Below are 13,388 nucleotides of genomic sequence, written 5' to 3' on the forward strand. Positions count from 1 at the left end.
TATCGTTCACAACAACGTATAAAGTCATGTTTATCAAGCGCGCGCTACAGTCTGCAAATGTTCATTAAATTTGGGGTGGATTCTGATCTTCTGTCAATCATTTTATTGTTCATCAACTAAAAAAAAAAAAAAACGTTTTGAACATGATTCCAACAATATCGCTCTTTGGTGTCGTTATCATTGTCGCACCAGAGCTCTGGTGTGGACCCTATTCTAAGTGAACTTGGTATGGCTTATGTCTTTTTTGTAAATAAAGTAAAGACTATCCCACGTACACTGTTTTCTTTTTTCTTACAATAGTTTCAACCGTGTTCTCGAAGCAAACACTGTTGAAAAAAGTTGGATAGATTTATAATGTCACAATTGGATGTTATAACGTCAGAATTTGCAAGATATAAATTTGCAATTCTGAGAAATATTCAGCCGTTTTTCCTCAGAATTGGACTTTATAACTCGCAATTGCGAGTTTATATCTCACAGTTCTGAGAAAATAAGTCATAATTGCAATAAATAAACTTGCAATTGCGAGAGAAAACTCAGAATTGCGAAATATAGCCTAAACCTGCAAATGTGAGAAAAAAGTAAGAATTGCGAGTTTATATCTGACTTTATTTCTCGTAATTGTGAGTTTTTATTGCACAATTCTGAGAAAAGATGTCAGAGTTGCAAAAAAAAAAGTCTATTGCGAGAAAAAAAGACAGAATTGCGAGATACAGCTAAACTCGCAATTGCAAGAAAAGACTTCACATCTCACAATTCTGATATTATAACGCGCTATTGCCACTTTATATCTCGCAATTCTAAGAAAAAATGTAGGAGGCGATCTTGATACAGATTGTACTGTTTTAGTAACAATAACAGGAAAATAAAAAAATAAAGACTGTACAATCACAACAGAACCTGAGGGTACTTAAATTAATAAAATAGCAAACAAACAACGTAACAACGAATATTATTAAATTCTTAGCTCAAAAAAGACGTAAGCACCAGAACGTAGTGTTTGGACCAATCACAGGGAACTCATTTACATATACCCACCTCCTCCGTTTCACTTTGAATAGTTTGCGTTGTTTTAGACAGAATAGTGGCATTACATTATAAAACATCGAAAAATCTAAAACAAATGTCTAAATGTTTGTGTTCTTCACATCAAATATTTTGTTTGTCATAGTTCACCAGCCAACCACAATTGAGAAGTATTTCTACATGGTGAGGTTACATAAGGATCTCGCTAAAGCTTGTTTGATCGGAGCGGTAGGAAGTTCACTGTAGAGGTTACAAACTGGGTGTTAATCACTCGTCCAAACACCTCGGGGAAGGTCTGAGACAAGAGCCAATCGCTGTCCTCACAGGACATCATCTGACCAGATGAGCGAGTGCACAGACAAAATGGGTCAAAACGCGGTGTTCACGCACGAGACGTTGGTAAGCGAAAGAGCGAGTCAACTGATGCGATCCCCGTGGACTTGGAAACACTCGCGGCTGGCGCAATGAGTTCAATGTGTGAACCAACACAAGATGCTGGAACCCAATTCAGACTACTCTCCTACCGCTCTTTTATCTACAAAATTATAATAATATAAAGTTGAAGAACACTGACCGCTGAGACAAATTAGTTGTCTTCGTGTTGTGTGTCTTTTTTGTAAGTAACACTGTTCCAAGTAACTAAAGTAAAATTATTATTTTTTAATACAAGGATATAGTTTCTACAGTGTTTTCAAACCACAAAAGTGACATAAAATTATAGCAACAGTTTGCTGCTCCCGCCCTAAGGCCCACTCGAACGATAACAAAAGATAACTAACGATAATATCGTTCACAACAACGTATAAAGTCATGTTTATCAAGCGCGCGCTACAGTCTGCAAATGTTCATTAAATTTGGGGTGGATTCTGATCTTCTGTCAATCATTTTATTGTTCATCAACTAAAAAAAAAAAAACGTTTTGAACATGATTCCAACAATATCGCTCTTCGGTGTCGTTATCATTGTCGCACCAGAGCTCTGGTGTGGACCCTATTCTAAGTGAACTTGGTATGGCTTATGTCTTTTTTGTAAATAAATTAAAGACTATCCCACGTACACTGTTTTCTTTTTTCTTACAATAGTTTCAACCGTGTTCTCGAAGCAAACATTGTTGAAAAAAGTTGGATAGATTTATAATGTCACAATTGGATGTTATAACGTCAGAATTTGCAAGATATAAATTTGCAATTCTGAGAAATATTCAGCCGTTTTTTCCTCAGAATTGGACGTTATAACTCGCAATTGCGAGTTTATATCACAGTTCTGAGAAAATAAGTCATAATTGCAATATATAAACTTGCAATTGCGAGAGAAAACTCAGAATTGCGAGATATAGCCTAAACCTGCAAATGTGAGAAAAAAGTAAGAATTGCGAGTTTATATCTGACTTTATTTCTCGTAATTGTGAGTTTTTATAGCACAATTCTGAGAATTGGGAGATTTTTTTTTAACTTTTTAGCTCAAAAAAGACGTAAGCACCAGAATGTAGTGTTTGGACCAATCACAGGGAACTCATTTACATATACCCACCTCCTCCGTTTCACTTTGAATAGTTTGCGTTGTTTTAGACAGAATAGTGGCATTACATTATAAAACATCGAAAAATATAAAACAAATGTCTAAATGTTTGTGTTCTTCACATCAAATATTTTGTTTGTCATAGTTCACCAGCCAACCACAATTGAGAAGTATTTCTACCTGGTGAGGTTACATAAGGATCTCGCTAAAGCTTGTTTGATCGGAGCGGTAGGAAGTTCACTGTAGAGGTTACAAACTGGGTGTTAATCACTCGTCGAAACACCTCGGGGAAGGTCTGAGACAAGAGCCAATCTCTGTCCTCACAGGACATCATCTGACCAGATGAGTGAGTGCACAGACAAAATGGGTCAAAACGCGGTGTTCACGCACGAGACGTTGGTAAGCGAAATAGCGAATCAACTGATGCGATCCCCGTGGACTTGGAAACACTCGCGGCTGGCGCAATGAGTTCAATGTGTGAACCAGCACAAGATGCTGGAACCCAATTCAGACTACTCTCCTACCGCTCTTTTATCTACAAAATTATAATAATATAAAGTTGAAGAACACTGACCGCTGAGACAAATTAGTTGTCTTCGTTTATGGCGGTGTTGTGTGTCTTTTTTGTAATTAACACTGTTCCAAGTAACTAAAGTAAAATTATAATTTTTTAATACAAGGATATAGTTTCTACAGTGTTTTCAAACCACAAAAGTGACATAAAATTATAGCAACAGTTTGCTGCTCCCGCCCTAAGGCCCACTCGAACGATAACAAAAGATAACTAACGATAATATCGTTCACAACAACGTATAAAGTCATGTTTATCAAGCGCGCGCTACAGTCTGCAAATGTTCATTAAATTTGGGGTGGATTCTGATCTTCTGTCAATCATTTTATTGTTCATCAACTAAAAAAAAAAAAAAACGTTTTGAACATGATTCCAACAATATCGCTCTTTGGTGTCGTTATCATTGTCGCACCAGAGCTCTGGTGTGGACCCTATTCTAAGTGAACTTGGTATGGCTTATGTCTTTTTTGTAAATAAAGTAAAGACTATCCCACGTACACTGTTTTCTTTTTTCTTACAATAGTTTCAACCGTGTTCTCGAAGCAAACACTGTTGAAAAAAGTTGGATAGATTTATAATGTCACAATTGGATGTTATAACGTCAGAATTTGCAAGATATAAATTTGCAATTCTGAGAAATATTCAGCCGTTTTTCCTCAGAATTGGACTTTATAACTCGCAATTGCGAGTTTATATCTCACAGTTCTGAGAAAATAAGTCATAATTGCAATAAATAAACTTGCAATTGCGAGAGAAAACTCAGAATTGCGAAATATAGCCTAAACCTGCAAATGTGAGAAAAAAGTAAGAATTGCGAGTTTATATCTGACTTTATTTCTCGTAATTGTGAGTTTTTATTGCACAATTCTGAGAAAAGATGTCAGAGTTGCAAAAAAAAAAGTCTATTGCGAGAAAAAAAGACAGAATTGCGAGATACAGCTAAACTCGCAATTGCAAGAAAAGACTTCACATCTCACAATTCTGATATTATAACGCGCTATTGCCACTTTATATCTCGCAATTCTAAGAAAAAATGTAGGAGGCGATCTTGATACAGATTGTACTGTTTTAGTAACAATAACAGGAAAATAAAAAAATAAAGACTGTACAATCACAACAGAACCTGAGGGTACTTAAATTAATAAAATAGCAAACAAACAACGTAACAACGAATATTATTAAATTCTTAGCTCAAAAAAGACGTAAGCACCAGAATGTAGTGTTTGGACCAATCACAGGGAACTCATTTACATATACCCACCTCCTCCGTTTCACTTTGAATAGTTTGCGTTGTTTTAGACAGAATAGTGGCATTACATTATAAAACATCAAAAAATCTAAAACAAATGTCTACATGTTTGTGTTCTTCACATCAAATATTTTGTTTGTCATAGTTCACCAGCCAACCACAATTGAGAAGTATTTCTACCTAGTGAGGTTACATAAGGATCTCGCTAAAGCTTTTTTGATCGGAGCGGTAGGAAGTTCACTGTAGAGGTTACAAACTGGGTGTTAATCACTCGTCCAAACACCTCGGGGAAGGTCTGAGACAAGAGCCAATCGCTGTCCTCACAGGACATCATCTGACCAGATGAGCGAGTGCACAGACAAAATGGGTCAAAACGCGGTGTTCACGCACGAGACGTTGGTAAGCGAAATAGCGAATCAACTGATGCGATCCCCGTGGACTTGGAAACACTCGCGGCTGGCGCAATGAGTTCAATGTGTGAACCAGCACAAGATGCTGGAACCCAATTCAGACTACTCTCCTACCGCTCTTTTATCTACAAAATTATAATAATATAAAGTTGAAGAACACTGACCGCTGAGACAAATTAGTTGTCTTCGTTTATGGCGGTGTTGTGTGTCTTTTTTGTAAGTAACACTGTTCCAAGTAACTAAAGTAAAATTATTATTTTTTAATACAAGGATATAGTTTCTACAGTGTTTTCAAACCACAAAAGTGACATAAAATTATAGCAACAGTTTGCTGCTCCCGCCCTAAGGCCCACTCGAACGATAACAAAAGATAACTAACGATAATATCGTTCACAACAACGTATAAAGTCATGTTTATCAAGCGCGCGCTACAGTCTGCAAATGTTCATTAAATTTGGGGTGGATTCTGATCTTCTGTCAATCATTTTATTGTTCATCAACTAAAAAAAAAAAAAACGTTTTGAACATGATTCCAACAATATCGCTCTTCTGTGTCGTTATCATTGTCGCACCAGAGCTCTGGTGTGGACCCTATTCTAAGTGAACTTGGTATGGCTTATGTCTTTTTTGTAAATAAAGTAAAGACTATCCCACGTACACTGTTTTCTTTTTTCTTACAATAGTTTCAACCGTGTTCTCGAAGCAAACACTGTTGAAAAAAGTTGGATAGATTTATAATGTCACAATTGGATGTTATAACGTCAGAATTTGCAAGATATAAATTTGCAATTCTGAGAAATATTCAGCCGTTTTTCCTCAGAATTGGACTTTATAACTCGCAATTGCGAGTTTATATCTCACAGTTCTGAGAAAATAAGTCATAATTGCAATAAATAAACTTGCAATTGCGAGAGAAAACTCAGAATTGCGAGATATAGCCTAAACCTGCAAATGTGAGAAAAAAGTAAGAATTGCAAGTTTTTATCTCGCAATTCTGACTTTGTTTCTCGTAATTGTGAGTTTTTATTGCACAATTCTGAGAAAAGATGTCAGAGTTGCAAGAAAAAAAGTCAATTGCGAGAAAAAAAGACAGAATTGCGAGATACAGCTAAACTCGCAATTGCAAGAAAAGACTTCACATCTCACAATTCTGATATTATAACGCGCTATTGCCACTTTATATCTCGCAATTCTAAGAAAAAATGTAGGAGGCGATCTTGATACAGATTGTACTGTTTTAGTAACAATAACAGGAAAATAAAAAAATAAAGACTGTACAATCACAACAGAACCTGAGGGTACTTAAATTAATAAAATAGCAAACAAACAACGTAACAACGAATATTATTAAATTCTTAGCTCAAAAAAGACGTAAGCACCAGAACGTAGTGTTTGGACCAATCACAGGGAACTCATTTACATATACCCACCTCCTCCGTTTCACTTTGAATAGTTTGCGTTGTTTTAGACAGAATAGTGGCATTACATTATAAAACATCGAAAAATCTAAAACAAATGTCTAAATGTTTGTGTTCTTCACATCAAATATTTTGTTTGTCATAGTTCACCAGCCAACCACAATTGAGAAGTATTTCTACATGATGAGGTTACATAAGGATCTCGCTAAAGCTTGTTTGATCGGAGCGGTAGGAAGTTCACTGTAGAGGTTACAAACTGGGTGTTAATCACTCGTCCAAACACCTCGGGGAAGGTCTGAGACAAGAGCCAATCGCTGTCCTCACAGGACATCATCTGACCAGATGAGCGAGTGCACAGACAAAATGGGTCAAAACGCGGTGTTCACGCACGAGACGTTGGTAAGCGAAAGAGCGAGTCAACTGATGCGATCCCCGTGGACTTGGAAACACTCGCGGCTGGCGCAATGAGTTCAATGTGTGAACCAACACAAGATGGAACCCAATTCAGACTACTCTCCTACCGCTCTTTTATCTACAAAATTATAATAATATAAAGTTGAAGAACACTGACCGCTGAGACAAATTAGTTGTCTTCGTGTTGTGTGTCTTTTTTGTAAGTAACACTGTTCCAAGTAACTAAAGTAAAATTATTATTTTTTAATACAAGGATATAGTTTCTACAGTGTTTTCAAACCACAAAAGTGACATAAAATTATAGCAACAGTTTGCTGCTCCCGCCCTAAGGCCCACTCGAACGATAACAAAAGATAACTAACGATAATATCGTTCACAACAACGTATAAAGTCATGTTTATCAAGCGCGCGCTACAGTCTGCAAATGTTCATTAAATTTGGGGTGGATTCTGATCTTCTGTCAATCATTTTATTGTTCATCAACTAAAAAAAAAAAAACGTTTTGAACATGATTCCAACAATATCGCTCTTCGGTGTCGTTATCATTGTCGCACCAGAGCTCTGGTGTGGACCCTATTCTAAGTGAACTTGGTATGGCTTATGTCTTTTTTGTAAATAAATTAAAGACTATCCCACGTACACTGTTTTCTTTTTTCTTACAATAGTTTCAACCGTGTTCTCGAAGCAAACATTGTTGAAAAAAGTTGGATAGATTTATAATGTCACAATTGGATGTTATAACGTCAGAATTTGCAAGATATAAATTTGCAATTCTGAGAAATATTCAGCCGTTTTTTCCTCAGAATTGGACGTTATAACTCGCAATTGCGAGTTTATATCACAGTTCTGAGAAAATAAGTCATAATTGCAATATATAAACTTGCAATTGCGAGAGAAAACTCAGAATTGCGAGATATAGCCTAAACCTGCAAATGTGAGAAAAAAGTAAGAATTGCGAGTTTATATCTGACTTTATTTCTCGTAATTGTGAGTTTTTATAGCACAATTCTGAGAATTGGGAGATTTTTTTTTAACTTTTTAGCTCAAAAAAGACGTAAGCACCAGAATGTAGTGTTTGGACCAATCACAGGGAACTCATTTACATATACCCACCTCCTCCGTTTCACTTTGAATAGTTTGCGTTGTTTTAGACAGAATAGTGGCATTACATTATAAAACATCGAAAAATATAAAACAAATGTCTAAATGTTTGTGTTCTTCACATCAAATATTTTGTTTGTCATAGTTCACCAGCCAACCACAATTGAGAAGTATTTCTACCTGGTGAGGTTACATAAGGATCTCGCTAAAGCTTGTTTGATCGGAGCGGTAGGAAGTTCACTGTAGAGGTTACAAACTGGGTGTTAATCACTCGTCGAAACACCTCGGGGAAGGTCTGAGACAAGAGCCAATCTCTGTCCTCACAGGACATCATCTGACCAGATGAGTGAGTGCACAGACAAAATGGGTCAAAACGCGGTGTTCACGCACGAGACGTTGGTAAGCGAAATAGCGAATCAACTGATGCGATCCCCGTGGACTTGGAAACACTCGCGGCTGGCGCAATGAGTTCAATGTGTGAACCAGCACAAGATGCTGGAACCCAATTCAGACTACTCTCCTACCGCTCTTTTATCTACAAAATTATAATAATATAAAGTTGAAGAACACTGACCGCTGAGACAAATTAGTTGTCTTCGTTTATGGCGGTGTTGTGTGTCTTTTTTGTAATTAACACTGTTCCAAGTAACTAAAGTAAAATTATTATTTTTTAATACAAGGATATAGTTTCTACAGTGTTTTCAAACCACAAAAGTGACATAAAATTATAGCAACAGTTTGCTGCTCCCGCCCTAAGGCCCACTCGAACGATAACAAAAGATAACTAACGATAATATCGTTCACAACAACGTATAAAGTCATGTTTATCAAGCGCGCGCTACAGTCTGCAAATGTTCATTAAATTTGGGGTGGATTCTGATCTTCTGTCAATCATTTTATTGTTCATCAACTAAAAAAAAAAAAAAACGTTTTGAACATGATTCCAACAATATCGCTCTTTGGTGTCGTTATCATTGTCGCACCAGAGCTCTGGTGTGGACCCTATTCTAAGTGAACTTGGTATGGCTTATGTCTTTTTTGTAAATAAAGTAAAGACTATCCCACGTACACTGTTTTCTTTTTTCTTACAATAGTTTCAACCGTGTTCTCGAAGCAAACACTGTTGAAAAAAGTTGGATAGATTTATAATGTCACAATTGGATGTTATAACGTCAGAATTTGCAAGATATAAATTTGCAATTCTGAGAAATATTCAGCCGTTTTTCCTCAGAATTGGACTTTATAACTCGCAATTGCGAGTTTATATCTCACAGTTCTGAGAAAATAAGTCATAATTGCAATAAATAAACTTGCAATTGCGAGAGAAAACTCAGAATTGCGAAATATAGCCTAAACCTGCAAATGTGAGAAAAAAGTAAGAATTGCGAGTTTATATCTGACTTTATTTCTCGTAATTGTGAGTTTTTATTGCACAATTCTGAGAAAAGATGTCAGAGTTGCAAAAAAAAAAGTCTATTGCGAGAAAAAAAGACAGAATTGCGAGATACAGCTAAACTCGCAATTGCAAGAAAAGACTTCACATCTCACAATTCTGATATTATAACGCGCTATTGCCACTTTATATCTCGCAATTCTAAGAAAAAATGTAGGAGGCGATCTTGATACAGATTGTACTGTTTTAGTAACAATAACAGGAAAATAAAAAAATAAAGACTGTACAATCACAACAGAACCTGAGGGTACTTAAATTAATAAAATAGCAAACAAACAACGTAACAACGAATATTATTAAATTCTTAGCTCAAAAAAGACGTAAGCACCAGAATGTAGTGTTTGGACCAATCACAGGGAACTCATTTACATATACCCACCTCCTCCGTTTCACTTTGAATAGTTTGCGTTGTTTTAGACAGAATAGTGGCATTACATTATAAAACATCAAAAAATCTAAAACAAATGTCTACATGTTTGTGTTCTTCACATCAAATATTTTGTTTGTCATAGTTCACCAGCCAACCACAATTGAGAAGTATTTCTACCTAGTGAGGTTACATAAGGATCTCGCTAAAGCTTTTTTGATCGGAGCGGTAGGAAGTTCACTGTAGAGGTTACAAACTGGGTGTTAATCACTCGTCCAAACACCTCGGGGAAGGTCTGAGACAAGAGCCAATCGCTGTCCTCACAGGACATCATCTGACCAGATGAGCGAGTGCACAGACAAAATGGGTCAAAACGCGGTGTTCACGCACGAGACGTTGGTAAGCGAAATAGCGAATCAACTGATGCGATCCCCGTGGACTTGGAAACACTCGCGGCTGGCGCAATGAGTTCAATGTGTGAACCAGCACAAGATGCTGGAACCCAATTCAGACTACTCTCCTACCGCTCTTTTATCTACAAAATTATAATAATATAAAGTTGAAGAACACTGACCGCTGAGACAAATTAGTTGTCTTCGTTTATGGCGGTGTTGTGTGTCTTTTTTGTAAGTAACACTGTTCCAAGTAACTAAAGTAAAATTATTATTTTTTAATACAAGGATATAGTTTCTACAGTGTTTTCAAACCACAAAAGTGACATAAAATTATAGCAACAGTTTGCTGCTCCCGCCCTAAGGCCCACTCGAACGATAACAAAAGATAACTAACGATAATATCGTTCACAACAACGTATAAAGTCATGTTTATCAAGCGCGCGCTACAGTCTGCAAATGTTCATTAAATTTGGGGTGGATTCTGATCTTCTGTCAATCATTTTATTGTTCATCAACTAAAAAAAAAAAAAACGTTTTGAACATGATTCCAACAATATCGCTCTTCTGTGTCGTTATCATTGTCGCACCAGAGCTCTGGTGTGGACCCTATTCTAAGTGAACTTGGTATGGCTTATGTCTTTTTTGTAAATAAAGTAAAGACTATCCCACGTACACTGTTTTCTTTTTTCTTACAATAGTTTCAACCGTGTTCTCGAAGCAAACACTGTTGAAAAAAGTTGGATAGATTTATAATGTCACAATTGGATGTTATAACGTCAGAATTTGCAAGATATAAATTTGCAATTCTGAGAAATATTCAGCCGTTTTTCCTCAGAATTGGACTTTATAACTCGCAATTGCGAGTTTATATCTCACAGTTCTGAGAAAATAAGTCATAATTGCAATAAATAAACTTGCAATTGCGAGAGAAAACTCAGAATTGCGAAATATAGCCTAAACCTGCAAATGTGAGAAAAAAGTAAGAATTGCGAGTTTATATCTGACTTTATTTCTCGTAATTGTGAGTTTTTATTGCACAATTCTGAGAAAAGATGTCAGAGTTGCAAAAAAAAAAGTCTATTGCGAGAAAAAAAGACAGAATTGCGAGATACAGCTAAACTCGCAATTGCAAGAAAAGACTTCACATCTCACAATTCTGATATTATAACGCGCTATTGCCACTTTATATCTCGCAATTCTAAGAAAAAATGTAGGAGGCGATCTTGATACAGATTGTACTGTTTTAGTAACAATAACAGGAAAATAAAAAAATAAAGACTGTACAATCACAACAGAACCTGAGGGTACTTAAATTAATAAAATAGCAAACAAACAACGTAACAACGAATATTATTAAATTCTTAGCTCAAAAAAGACGTAAGCACCAGAATGTAGTGTTTGGACCAATCACAGGGAACTCATTTACATATACCCACCTCCTCCGTTTCACTTTGAATAGTTTGCGTTGTTTTAGACAGAATAGTGGCATTACATTATAAAACATCAAAAAATCTAAAACAAATGTCTACATGTTTGTGTTCTTCACATCAAATATTTTGTTTGTCATAGTTCACCAGCCAACCACAATTGAGAAGTATTTCTACCTAGTGAGGTTACATAAGGATCTCGCTAAAGCTTTTTTGATCGGAGCGGTAGGAAGTTCACTGTAGAGGTTACAAACTGGGTGTTAATCACTCGTCCAAACACCTCGGGGAAGGTCTGAGACAAGAGCCAATCGCTGTCCTCACAGGACATCATCTGACCAGATGAGCGAGTGCACAGACAAAATGGGTCAAAACGCGGTGTTCACGCACGAGACGTTGGTAAGCGAAATAGCGAATCAACTGATGCGATCCCCGTGGACTTGGAAACACTCGCGGCTGGCGCAATGAGTTCAATGTGTGAACCAGCACAAGATGCTGGAACCCAATTCAGACTACTCTCCTACCGCTCTTTTATCTACAAAATTATAATAATATAAAGTTGAAGAACACTGACCGCTGAGACAAATTAGTTGTCTTCGTTTATGGCGGTGTTGTGTGTCTTTTTTGTAAGTAACACTGTTCCAAGTAACTAAAGTAAAATTATTATTTTTTAATACAAGGATATAGTTTCTACAGTGTTTTCAAACCACAAAAGTGACATAAAATTATAGCAACAGTTTGCTGCTCCCGCCCTAAGGCCCACTCGAACGATAACAAAAGATAACTAACGATAATATCGTTCACAACAACGTATAAAGTCATGTTTATCAAGCGCGCGCTACAGTCTGCAAATGTTCATTAAATTTGGGGTGGATTCTGATCTTCTGTCAATCATTTTATTGTTCATCAACTAAAAAAAAAAAAAAACGTTTTGAACATGATTCCAACAATATCGCTCTTTGGTGTCGTTATCATTGTCGCACCAGAGCTCTGGTGTGGACCCTATTCTAAGTGAACTTGGTATGGCTTATGTCTTTTTTGTAAATAAAGTAAAGACTATCCCACGTACACTGTTTTCTTTTTTCTTACAATAGTTTCAACCGTGTTCTCGAAGCAAACACTGTTGAAAAAAGTTGGATAGATTTATAATGTCACAATTGGATGTTATAACGTCAGAATTTGCAAGATATAAATTTGCAATTCTGAGAAATATTCAGCCGTTTTTTCCTCAGAATTGGACTTTATAACTCACAATTGCGAGTTTATATCACAGTTCTGAGAAAATAAGTCATAATTGCAATATATAAACTTGCAATTGCGAGAGAAAACTCAGAATTGCGAGATATAGCCTAAACCTGCAAATGTGAGAAAAAAGTAAGAATTGCAAGTTTTTATCTCGCAATTCTGACTTTGTTTCTCGTAATTGTGAGTTTTTATTGCACAATTCTGAGAAAAGATGTCAGAGTTGCAAGAAAAAAAGTCAATTGCGAGAAAAAAAGACAGAATTGCGAGATACAGCTAAACTCGCAATTGCAAGAAAAGACTTCACATCTCACAATTCTGATATTATAACGCGCTATTGCCACTTTATATCTCGCAATTCTAAGAAAAAATGTAGGAGGCGATCTTGATACAGATTGTACTGTTTTAGTAACAATAACAGGAAAATAAAAAAATAAAGACTGTACAATCACAACAGAACCTGAGGGTACTTAAATTAATAAAATAGCAAACAAACAACGTAACAACGAATATTATTAAATTCTTAGCTCAAAAAAGACGTAAGCACCAGAACGTAGTGTTTGGACCAATCACAGGGAACTCATTTACATATACCCACCTCCTCCGTTTCACTTTGAATAGTTTGCGTTGTTTTAGACAGAATAGTGGCATTACATTATAAAACATCGAAAAATCTAAAACAAATGTCTAAATGTTTGTGTTCTTCACATCAAATATTTTGTTTGTCATAGTTCACCAGCCAACCACAATTGAGAAGTATTTCTACATGATGAGGTTACATAAGGATCTCGCTAAAGCTT

This window comes from Gobio gobio, assembly GCF_949357685.1.
Source record: "Gobio gobio genome assembly, chromosome: 6".
Lineage (NCBI taxonomy): Eukaryota > Metazoa > Chordata > Actinopteri > Cypriniformes > Gobionidae > Gobio > Gobio gobio.